The following is a 13298-nucleotide window of genomic DNA, read 5'->3' as shown; positions in this document are numbered from 1 at the left end:
AGGATCCAGCAGCAACATCCATATCTGTAATATATTAAATGAGGATTGCATATCATTAATACAAATCATGCCATGTTTAAAATCTTTACATTATTAGCAAATCAATTTCAAACTATTAATCCTTTGTTAGTCCCATGAGTTAATTGTTTCCTCAATTAAATTCATGATAAATATATCCTGTACTCTTATTTTCAATCAGTTGTGTTGTTTACTGTAGCTTTAATTATTTATTGTTGTTATTTCATTCTCATCAATTGATGGGCATATGTTATAATTTATTTTTATGTATAATATTGAAAATAAGAATACTGTATTCTTCACATATATAATAATTCACATTTCATTTTGACCAACATGTGTAAAGCAATGCCACTTACAGCAAAGCCATGTTAACGTGGATGCGCAATTCCATTTTCGCGATCATTGCGCAATTATTCCAAGCGGAATTACGCATCCGTCATTTGACCAACATGTGTAAAGCAATGCCACTTACAGCAAAGCCATGTTAACGTGGATGGGCAATTCCATGTTCGCGATCATTGCGCAATGATTCCAAGCGGAATTACGCATCCGTCATTTGACCAACATGTGTAAAGCAATGCCACTTACAGCAAAGCCATGTTAACGTGGATGCGCAATTCCATGTTCGCGATCATTGCGCAATGATTCCAAGCGGAATTACGCATCCATCATTTGACCAACATGTGTAAAGCAATGCCACTTACAGCAAAGCCATGTTAACGTGGATGCGAAATTCCATGTTCGCGATCATTGCGCAATGATTCCAAGCGGAATTACGCATCCGTCATTTGACCAACATGTGTAAAGCAATGCCACTTACAGCAAAGCCATGTTAACGTGGATGCGCAATTCCATTTTCGCGATCATTGCGCAATGATTCCAAGCGGAATTACGCATCCGTCATTTGACCAACATGTGTAAAGCAATGCCACTTACAGCAAAGCCATGTTAACGTGGATGCGCAATTCCATTTTCGCGATCATTGCGCAATGATTCCAAGCGGAATTACGCATCCGTCATTTGACCAACATGTGTAAAGCAATGGCACTTACAGCAAAGTCATGTTAACGTGGATGCGCAATTCCATGTTCGCGATCATTGCGCAATGATTCCAAGCAGAATTACGCATCCGTCATTTGACCAACATGTGTAAAGCAATGCCACTTACAGCAAAGCCATGTTAACGTGGATGCGAAATTCCATGTTCGCGATCATTGCGCAATGATTCCAAGCGGAATTACGCATCCGTCATTTGACCAACATGTGTAAAGCAATGCCACTTACAGCAAAGCCATGTTAACGTGGATGCGAAATTCCATTTTCGCTCTGTGACGCATATTCTGTAGAGCGCAAGACACATCATTCCTATTTCATGTATCACTAATCTAAAATCAGATATCTAAACATCATATGTAGTGTATGTTGTGAGATCTGTATAGGTTTAGTATCTGACTATATACACATTTTTTGATAAAAATAACAAATATTAAGTTATTATATGAAGTTGGATAATTACCTTGTTCAGATTCTCCATCTCCTCCCAGGCCACCGGACGGAGAAGCAGCTGCCCTGGCCCCCGCGTCAGGACTTTCAGATCCCGCAGCTGGGAGGGAAGAAGAGGAGGCCGAGGATGGCGAGGATCGAAATCTTTTGGGGACCCGGAGATTGAGGAGCTCGCATAAAGTCACCTCATAAGGGAGTAGGTACAGTTTCCGCGGGGCCTCTCTTTTGCCACCTCTTTTACGGGCTTGTACCCAGTCCCTTATGAGGTTGACTTTTTTGGTTAACCGCAACCTCATATCTCCGAATCTCCTCATGATCTGATCCTGGGTCCTCTGGACGTCACACACCAATCTAACCGCATTGGTGATAGACTCCCAGAGGGCCTTCTTAACGTGCGCATCTGTCAACCTCCTCTTGTTCCCAAACAGCTGGGGATAAAAGTCCTTGACGGCGTGGACCAGTGCAGCGCTCTCCTCCTTGGTGAACCTGGGAGCTGACATGCCTGCTGGGTTGTATAATAAATCCCGGTATATTAGAATGACAATATATACTGCCTGCAGGCATTAGAGAACTGACAAAGATTTCAACGTGTAATGGACTTTTATATGGTGAAGTAAACATGAGATGCACCATGGGACAAGTTATCTGTACATCTGATTGGATAAAGGTTTGAAATATTGTTAGAATGTCTGTGAGACCATCCTGACTCAAGTTGTGTTTGTGTGATGAACTCTGATTGGCCGTTCATTAATGTTTCATATCTTATTAACTTCCTTACACATACCTCATGGTGGTGCTGTTACTTCATTTTTCATGTAGACTTATTAGTAACTCATGGGCCTGTCATGCGGATATGTGTGACGCAGATTTAATATCCGTGATCCGTTAAATATTAATGATTAAATTCTCTTTAAAATATAATACTGTCACATTATTAAATGTTGTAGACATTTCTCAGTTTAATAACGGTCTTTTTCTTTAATACAAATACACATTTAATATTGTATGTCTTTATTGTTCATAAAATAAATTTGTTGACTTATTGTGAAGTATTGACATTGCTCTATTAAATGTATTTCATAATGCACATTGATTGTGTGCTATTGCGTGACATTAGACTAATGTTTAAAGATGCTAATCTGGTGTTTCAAGATGCGTTTCCCACGCAATATTTCTTAATGATCAAATTCAGGTTATAAGGTCAGTAACTTGGATAATCTGTTTATAAATGGTAAACTACAGGTTTGTTTGTTATTAGCAAATAAACCTCGAGCTTGTATTTGTCGGAAGTGCTCATATATGTTATTTTGCAATGGCGTCTTTATTTTTAAATAGACATTACAAACAAACAATTGTATCAAATGATCTGTAGAGATAGAAGATTGTTTAGACTTTAAAATGTAAATCAATTGATCTTAGTATTTATATATCCTCAACAGAAGAAATTTAAATGCACATGGTTGAGCCAATCACATAAGGCATCTCTGTGCATCCACCAATCTTTATCTACTGAGCCTATCTCGATATGCTTTTCAAGCAAAGTATGTCAAGATAGGAAGAGAAGTAAATACACTATTTAAATTTCTTAAAGGGACACTGTCCAAACAAATTTAGCGTTGGTGATTCAGATTGAGCATGAAATGTTAAGCAACTTTATAATTTAATCCGATTCTCAAATGTTAACAGTTATCTTTCTTTGCAAATCAATAATGATATTTTAGATTACGGACAATTGTTTCAAAAAACAAGGGTTGTCCTTGATGATTGTTGGATAAATTAATCCAACCAAAAAAAAAAAGTTCGGTCCAGAGTACTGAAGCAAATAAATTATCTATTTAATGCCTTTTTTTTAAAGTAATGATAGCAACATCACAAGGAGCATTCATAAAACGAGACAATTTTTAAAGTTGCTTAAAATAGAATACTCATTCATAATGTATAAATCATTAATTTTTTAACCGTCTCCCTTTAAGTATATTTTGATTTCATGTCCCTTTAAAGAAACATTTCACAATAATGCTTAAAATATCAGAAACCTAGGCACCTTCCTTTTGCTAAATTAGTATAACATATGAGTAAAGCATATTTAGAATAACTTCTGGATTGTTTTACACACTGACTGAAATATATTTTGTAAAGGAGGTATTTTGGAGACTTCAGCTTAGAGGGACATTAAGCTATATGTTATGTATGCATTTTGTATAAGATTAGAATATTTGAACAACTTAATATGTTTTGTTATTCAATCATTAGATTGTAATTATATATATTCTTGGATTAAATACATATCTACATAGGATATTTTGATGCTGATTGTTGGTTGCACATAGATGCCTTATATAATTGACTAAGATATGTGCATTGATGTATTTTTTTAAAAGTATATTTAAAGACTGAATGTAATTCTATATTACTTTATAAATATGTTTAAATTCTTTTATGATTTTTTTAAAAATCTATACACAATATACTTTGTGAATGTCCCTTTAAGGACCAAAACATTTTGAATGTTGATTTAACATTGTCAAAATAAACTAAAGGGGAATTAAAATTATATATAGATATTTGATGTCTAACCCAAGAGGTAAGATTTTAAAAACTACATAATATTAATAGCTATAGTTAAATGACTCCACTAGAAAATTACATCGATTAACCTGGCATCCAATAACTAGCTTGTGAAAAATATCAAGTTAAATGACCTACCATTTATAAAAGTAAAAATTTGAATAATTTCGAAAATAATGTTTTGAGATACCTAAGGAAGATACAAGATCTTATAAAATTAATTTTACATTCAACAACACTGTCACTTTAATGTAATTGAACCACTTCCCCTTCTTAAAAGTGTAAAAAAAATTTTTTTGTGACATTGACTACATATCCCAAATTATTTTAACATCTAATCATTTCTAAAGAAAAGCATCGATGGATCTCACTCCCCAATGAATGTTAAAAAAGATAGTTTAATGTAATATTCTCGGAATCAGTTGATTTTCTAAAATTAATGCATTATTTGATCTTATGCATGTGCTTGTCAAATAGCCAACTACCAGTCATGGGAGTCAAACTTTTTTTTATTGACAGATTATATGGATATTTATTATAATCTGTTCAAAAGAATGTATTTAATAATAAAATGTTTATTATTAACATTTAAAAAAAATTAAAAGGTTATGAAAAATAAAAATATTCCTGGAAGTCATCAGATGCCAATCTGAAATTAAAAAATAAAAATTGAACAAAGTTAATACACACGTTGTCAAATATTCATAAAATACATTTACAATCATCTTGTTTCTATGCTCTAACTTTGTTCAACATTTGGTAAAGATATTTATTAAATTGCTTTTAAAAAAAAAAAAAAAAAAACATACACCATTATATTGTGGAATAAAAATTAAATTGAAATATCCAAATTTCTAATTATACATAATAATGTATATCACATTTCAACAATATATGTATGCTGAACATAAATGTAATATTTCATGTCCATTCAAATACCTCTATATCAACTATAATATGTATTCCTTTTTCTGATTGTGATCCCTAAATATCTAATGATGAAATAAGTATGACTAATGTATGTAAGCTAACAATAATCAACATTCTTCCTGTGATTCTTAACTAGCATGCACCAACCTGGATAATACATGGTCTTTGAAAGTCAATTCAGGGGTAAACAGTTGATCTTCAATAGGTGTCTTATTCATCAGTTCATTAAATAGAGGACTGGGAAATCCCATCTAAAAAAGTAAAATCATCTAAGTGTCTGATTGTGATCCCTAAATATCTAATTAAGAACTAAATATGACTAATGTATGTAAGCTACTAATATTCAACAGTCTTCACTAGCATGCATTGGTACACCAACCTGGATAATGCATGGTCTTTAAAAGTCAATTCAGGGGTAAACAAGTTGATCTTCAATAGGTGTCTTATTCATCAGTTCATTAAATAGAGGACTGGGAAATCCCATCTAAAAAAGTAAAATCATCTAAGTGTGTGATTGTGATCCCTAAATATCTAATTAAGAACTAAATATGACTAATGTATGTAAGCTACTAATATTCAACAGTCTTCACTAGCATGCATTGGTACACTAACCTGGATAATGCATGGTCTTTAAAAGTCAATTCAGGGGTAAACAAGTTGATCTTCAATAGGTGTCTTATTCATCAGTTCATTAAATAGAGGACTGGGAAATACCATCTAAAAATTAGAAAATCATCTAAGTGTCTCCAATAGGATGCCTCCACAGCCTTATTCTATCAAATAGTTGGCACTTACCATGTGAACATGTCTTTGTATGGTTTTCAAGGTCAGCAGATTTGAAAGATAATGCCAGACATGATCCCATTGGTATACTTCAATTTCAATCTTGGCTTTTTCCACTGTCAGTCTGGGCAATCTTCACTGTCAGGCTTCTAATTCTTCCCTTTCAGTCTTTAGATTAAGTCAGCTCCCTAATGGCATAAAGAGTTTATTCAAAATTACTACAAGTGTGTGAATCATTTCTGTAGCCCTCTCCCACCCCCATTTCATAAGAAATTTCTTTCACTAGCTTACTAAGCGTGTGTAGCATCTTGTGTTATGTTCTATCAAATGTGAAGATGAGTCATATTGAGCAGAACAAACCTCTAATGTGTGACATTGAACCATAGTCATGCTAGAGGATCCCTTTCTGAATATTTACATTTTAAGTAATGTGTAAACTAAATACTAGTTAATAAAATGTATGCCATATGATGTATTTGTGTACAATTCATGCCAGCAACAGTCAAGACATTTATACTTACCAGCTGATGTCCTCTTTAAAAACCAGGTGGCAAAGACTCGCTACAGGACCCAATGGCCAGAGCATCACCTATATTAATAAATGAAACACATTTTTAGCATTTGATGAACAATCCTAACATGTTTTCACAATTCTCTACTTGTCATTTCCCTAGAGTTCACATCTATTGATAATACTCCAGTCTAACTTCTATTCTTTACCGTCTAAAGTTGCGGTTGATGATGTCTGCTCTGACATTGAGCCCCTCGTCCCGGAATGGCCCCTCTAGAACAGGATCATCCTCCTCATCTCTGAGGAGGTCTCTGTCCGGCCAGACGGCCTGCAGCATCCCAGCCCGCTGTGCAATATTATGCAGGACGCTACAGGCTACAACGATCTTAGCCACCTTCTTTGGGTTGTACTGGAGGGCTCCTCCCGACCTGTCCAGGCACCTGAACCTCATCTTCAGGAGCCCGAACATCCGTTCAACCACCGCCCTGGTTCTCTTATGAGCCCTATTGTAGCGCTCCTCAGACACATCAGTCGGGCTACGCAAGGGGGTAATGAGCCAAGGCCGGCTCATGTACCCAGAATCACCTATAAATTATGAACAGAACATAATTCTAACAGAATCCTCAAAATAGTATTTGTAGTACAATAAAAAGTTTTGTCCACGATAATCCATTAACAAATGTTTTTTACATTTAAAATATCTAGTTCAATATTATTCTCTATCATCCCATTTCAGCTAAGACATGCTACATATGCGTATTTCTCCTAAACCAGACCTTGTGTAAAATGGAAACGAAATGGTTACATTGCATTCTCTATCTGAGCATTTAAGGTAAGACATGCTACATATCTGCATTGAACGAAAAGTAGACATTAGCGGAAAGAGACAATGACATGGTTAAATTGCATTAGCTAATATGTTCCCATTTCAGCTAAGACATGCTACATATGCGTATTTCTACTAAATCAAGCCTTGTGTAAAATGCTAACTACATGGTTACATTACATTCTCTATCTGAGCATTTAAGGTAAGACATGCTACATATCTGCATTGAACGAAAAGTAGACATTAGCGGAAAGAGACAATGACATGGTTAAATTGCATTAGCTATGTTCACATTTCATCTAAGACATGCTACATATGCGTATTTCTCCTAAATCAAGCCTTGTGTAAAATGCTAACTACATGGTTACATTACATTCTCTATCTGAGCATTTAAGGTAAGAAATGCTACATATCTGCATTGAACTAAAAGTAGACATTAGCGGAAAGAGACAATGACATGGTTAAATTGCATTAGCTAATATGTTCCCATTTCATCTAAGACATGCTACATATGCGTATTTCTCCTAAATCAAGCCTTGTGGAAAATGCTAACTACATGGTTACATTACATTCTCTATCTGAGCATTTAAGGTAAGACATGCTAAATATCTGCATTGAACTAAAAGTAGACATTAGCGGAAAGAGACAATGACATGGTTAAATTGCATTAGCTAATATGTTCCCATTTCAGCTAAGACATGCTACATATGCGTATTTCTCCTAAATCAAGCCTTGTGTAAAATGCTAACTACATGGTTACATTACATTCTCTATCTGAGCATTTAAGGTAAGAAATGCTACATATCTGCATTGAACTAAAAGTAGACATTAGCGGAAAGAGACAATGACATGGTTAAATTGCATTAGCTAATATGTTCCCATTTCATCTAAGACATGCTACATATGCGTATTTCTCCTAAATCAAGCCTTGTGTAAAATGCTAACTACATGGTTACATTACATTCTCTATCTGAGCATTTAAGGTAAGACATGCTACATATCTGCATTGAACGAAAAGTAGACATTAGCGGAAAGAGACAATGACATGGTTAAATTGCATTAGATAATATGTTCCCATTTCATCTAAGGCATGCTACATATGCGTATTTCTCCTAAATCAAGCCTTGTGGAAAATGCTAACTACATGGTTACATTACATTCTCTATCTGAGCATTTAAGGTAAGACATGCTACATATCTGCATTGAACGAAAAGTAGACATTAGCGGGGGGAAAATATATGGTTAAATTGCATCCTATAGCTGAACATTACGCTAACATTTTAAAAATACAGTTGCAATTGTCAAACGAATTAAATATGTTGTGCACAAATACTCACCAACGAGATAACCAGGGGGCATTTGTCTTTCCTCAAACTGTCTCCACAGGGACGACAGAGAGAGGATGCGGGCATCATGACAAGCCCCTCCAAAATTCGCACACACATGCATAATCCTCATCTGTGCGTCACAAACATACTGCACGTTGAGGCTATGAAAATGTTTGCGATTTCTGAAGGGCAAGTCATCAATTGGAGCACGCAGCGCAATGTGGGTACAATCTATGGCTCCCAAGACATTGGGCATTTGAGCAATATCAAAGAATTCCCGCTTCAGACGCCTCCAATCACCATCATTCTGTGGGAATCCTATGTATTGCTTACTGATACGTACCATGGCGTCCAGAAAGTTATCAAACACCCCAGAGAATGTACCTTGAGCCAGGCCATGCATGTACAGTTCTCCGGATTGAAAACTCCCAGAGGCCAGGACGTATAGACAGCTTAGCATCTTACTCATGGCGGGAACAGCAGTCCTTATTCTTATACATGGCTCCAAATGAGGTTTAAGAAGATCGTAAAGGCCAATGATCTGTTCGCGATCGAGCCGATACTTATCATAAACCTCAAAGTCGCTCATGTTTTCCAAGGTGGGTCTCACCCTGTAGACACGAGGACCTCGAACCAGACGATCCCTTCGTCTCGGTCTGAGCCGCCGAGGCTGCCTGATTCGATCAACAGCTAGTTCGCCAATAGCAGCACCAGCAGTGTCTACCATGTCATCGTCATCCATCTTTCAAAACAGCGTAACAAGGTATGCACTTGATCTGATGTGGATCACAAGTGATGCATTGGCCATGTTGTTTGGGGGATTTATAGTACAATTAGTCCAATGGTAGTGAGTTTGTAATGTTTGCTGATTGTATTCACCTGTTTGTATGTGAGCAGCGCGAATGCTTTCACAGTGGGCGTTTATTTGTTGTTTGCTGAAATGTTATTTTCAAAAAATGAATCTCAATGTGAAAGTGTCAAATATCCCACATACAGTGCATGTTTGTAATGTTTGATCATATGCGTAATCAATATTTATTAAACGCGATCTTATAGTAACAAGCACACGTCCAGGCTAACATGAATGAAAGTGCATAGTTGTGTATAATGTGCATCGAATGTGATCGATCAATGTTGCTGCAATATTGTTTGTAAACGATAAAGTAACATCTGCCATCTGTAGTATTATATATATAAGTGATTGTTGAGATGTCAATATTTTATGCGTCCCTTTCAAATCGCAATAATAATTCCGAACTTCCCGTCTGCCATCTGTAGTATTGTATATATAAGTGATTGCCGAGATGTCAATATTGTACGCGTCCCTTTCAAATCGCAATAATAATTCCGAACTTCCTGTCTGCCATCTGTAGTATTGTATATATAAGTGATTGCCGAGCTGTCAATATTGTATGCGTCCCATTAAAATCGCAATAATAATTCCGAACTTCCCGTCTGCCATCTGTAGTATTGTATATATAAGTGATTGCCGAGCTGTCAATATTGTATGCGTCCCATTAAAATCGCAATAATAATTCCGAACTTCCCGTCTGCCATCTGTAGTATTGTATATATAAGTGATTGCCGAGCTGTCAATATTGTATGCGTCCCTTTAAAATCGCAATAATAATTCTGAACTTCCCGTCTGCCATCTGTAGTATTGTATATATAAGTGATTGCCGAGCTGTAAATATTGTATGCGTCCCTTTCAAATCGCACTAATACTGAATAACTTCCGGCTGTCATCTGTAGTATTGTATATATAAGTGATTGCCGAGCTGTCAATATTGTATGCGTCCCTTTAAAATCGCAATAATAATTCTGAACTTCCCGTCTGCCATCTGTAGTATTGTATATATAAGTGATTGCCGAGCTGTAAATATTGTATGCGTCCCTTTCAAATCGCACTAATACTGAATAACTTCCGGCTGTCATCTGTAGTATTGTATATATAAGTGATTGCCGAGCTGTCAATACTGTATGCGTCCCTTTAAAATCGCAATAATAATTCCGAACTTCCCGTCTGCCATCTGTAGTATTGTATATATAAGTGATTGCCGAGCTGTCAATATTGTATGCGTCCCATTCAAATGGCACTAATACTGAATAACTTCCGGCTGTCATCTGTAGTATTATATATATAAGTGATTGCCGAACTGTCAATATTGTATGCGTCCCTTTAAAATGGCACTAATACTGAATAACTTCCGGCTGTCATCTGTAGTATTATATATATAAGTGATTTGCGATCTGACAATATTTATTAATTGTCCCATTCAAATCTCCCTAATAATGGTGTTCCAAACAGTTCTTTACGTATATGTTGTATTGTAGTATTGAGTGTTAAAGTTCCGAAAGGGGCGGAACAGTGGTGAATCTGTGATGTGTATGGTTGAATCTTCTAATGACGTCATGATATTCTTAACCTGCCTATGTAGTTCTGAAATCCTCATTGTGTTGTTGTATTGTGCTACATTGTTATTGTGTGCTGAATAAAATCTAAATGTGTGCTTTGTGGTTGCGTGATGGGTGATGCGTGTTATATACATATACGTATATATTGTGATTGTGTCCCACATATGCTGACTTCTATATAGCGGTGTGGCATTGTTGTTCCTTCCCATAAAGTGACATCTGAAATCTGGTGTAATGATGTTGTTCTTGTACGTAATTCCTAATGGTATATTGTGAGTGAATCATGATGTTAAAAGTACAGTAAAATCCATATGTTGTGTTTTGTGATTCCTCGAGAGAATGTAATGTGTTTTTCCCCCATCATTTGAATGCACATGTATGAGTGAATGTTAAAAGTAATGTATGTGCATCCATGAGTGATCATGTGTTAAGCCTATGTAGATATGCTGTTGCTGCAAGCATATGAGTTGAATAAATGAAATGCAATAATAAAGGTAAATGAGAGGTGTTTCCCATTGTGTACTGTTTGTGAATCCTGAAAATTTTACATTTTTTTTGTGTCCGTTTAAATGTAAAAAATTTAAAAAAAAAGTTTGTTACTAGTGATGTTGATTTGTAGTTGATGTAATATAAAAGTCTGAAACAATTTAATGGTGTTGTGAATATTGAAACAGTAAAATCCATAAATCCACCATAGGGAAATAGTCATTTCTTGATCTATTTATCATAGCTGTGTCTAACGCATGAAATCATGTCTTTTCTAGCGCTGGTATTTGGAGTTTTTCTGTCTACGCTATTTGCGTGCGTTAGGAAAATGAGGGTTTCGCGTGCACGAGCACATCTTCCCAATAGAAGTCAATGGAGGCTCTAAAATTTGTGCTTGTTTTTTTTCTAAGACTGGTTTTCCTCGTAAAGTGAATGACGTCATGAGCTTGTGTGAAAAAGTAACTAAATCATGTTCTTTTTGTGATAAATAAATATTTTGAGTATGTCATGTGGTGTATATTGTTTGTATGCATCGATGAGTGTATGTTTGTGATAATGTTATTAGTTAGATGTAGTTATATGAGGGTCTTTTCCCGTGTGTCAATGTAAGTCAATGGGAAAATGGATTTGTGTTGTTTTTTTTCTAACACCCGAGATCTCGCAACTTTAATCCTTTGTATTTTGATGAAAAATTATTAAATCTTAAAAATAAATATAGTGTAGTGTTTGTATGAGTGTAAGTGTACTTTGTGTAATATTTGTTTTGTGATTCGTGGATGTTTTTTTGTCGGTATATGTTTACTACTGGGTCTGAGGTGGCGGTAGAAATGTGAGCGTTAGGTGTTTTTTGAGTGTCGGTAACTGAACTCTAAATACCGGAGTACGTAAGAAACCCGCGTTAGGAGCCTCTAACGCTGGTTTTCACGGCTAACGCCGAACTCTAAATCTAGGCCTTAGGGTTTATTGTATAGGTAAGTATTTAGTTTTAAATAGGATTAATTTATTTAATTATGGGAATATTTATTTTGGTTAATTTAAATAATATTTAAGTTAAGGGGGTGTTAGGGTTAGGGTTAGACTTAGGTTTAGGGGTTAATTCATCTAATATAGTGGCGGCAGTGTAGGGGGGTAGATTAGGGGTTAATCAATGAACTGTAGGTGGCGGCGGTGTAGGGGGGGGCAGGATAGGGGTTAATAAATGTAATGTAGGTGGCGGCGAGCTCCGGGTATGGCGGTTTAGGGGTTAAACAATTAATTTATTTGCGGCGGGGTCCGGGATCGGCAGGATAGGGGTTAATAACTTTATGTAGGTGGCGGCGGTATAGGGGGCAGCAGATTAGGGGTTTATAGGTATAATGTAGGTGGCTGCAGGGTCCGGGAGCGGCGGTTTAGAGGTTAATACATTTATTATAGTTGCGGCGGGGCCCGGTAGCGGCGGTTTAGGGGTTAAACATTTTATTTAGTTGCGGTGGGGTCTGGGAGCGGCGGTTATGGGGTTAATCATAATGTAGGTGGCGGTGGTGTAGGGGGGAAGATTAGGGGTGTTTAAACTCGGGGGACATGTTAGGGTGTTAGGTGTAGACTTTTACCATAGAAATCAATGGGATATCGGGCAGCAGCGAACATGAGCTCTCGCTGCTGTCAGACTCCCATTGATTCCTATGGGATCCGCCGCCTCCAGGGCGGCGGATTGAACACCAGGTACGCTGGGCCGGAATAGTGGCGAGCGTACCTGGTTGTTATTTGATAACTTCCAAAGTAGTCAGATTGTGCCGAACTTGGGTTTGGAACATCTGGAGTGACGTAACCATCGATCTGTGTCGGACTGAGTCCGGTGGATCGTAGGTTACGTCACTAGATTCTACTTTTGCCGGTCTGTAGGGCTTGATAACTATGGTGAATCAGCCTTGCCACAAATACGCTGCAG

The 13298-nt window shown here is 36.6% G+C and overlaps 1 protein-coding gene across 3 annotated transcripts in view; it reads left to right on the top strand.

Annotated features, from left to right (window-relative positions):
- LOC128649413 (thioredoxin-like) overlaps positions 1-13298 on the top strand; it is a 220555-nt gene that overhangs the window by 72666 nt on the left and 134591 nt on the right. Inside the window, exon 1 of one of the 3 annotated variants that reach the window (XR_008400672.1) lies at positions 7051-7148. The exons of the other annotated variants lie outside the window; for them this stretch is intronic. The gene's annotated coding sequence lies outside the window, so the exon portion shown is untranslated. Of the gene's footprint in view, positions 1-7050; positions 7149-13298 lie in introns of those variants that run through there. 3 annotated transcript variants of the gene reach the window in all.

Source organism: Bombina bombina, chromosome 2 (genome assembly GCF_027579735.1).
Source record: "Bombina bombina isolate aBomBom1 chromosome 2, aBomBom1.pri, whole genome shotgun sequence".
Lineage (NCBI taxonomy): Eukaryota > Metazoa > Chordata > Amphibia > Anura > Bombinatoridae > Bombina > Bombina bombina.
The sequence above is the reverse complement of the archived record's forward strand: the minus strand, read 5'-3'. Positions and strand labels throughout refer to the sequence as shown.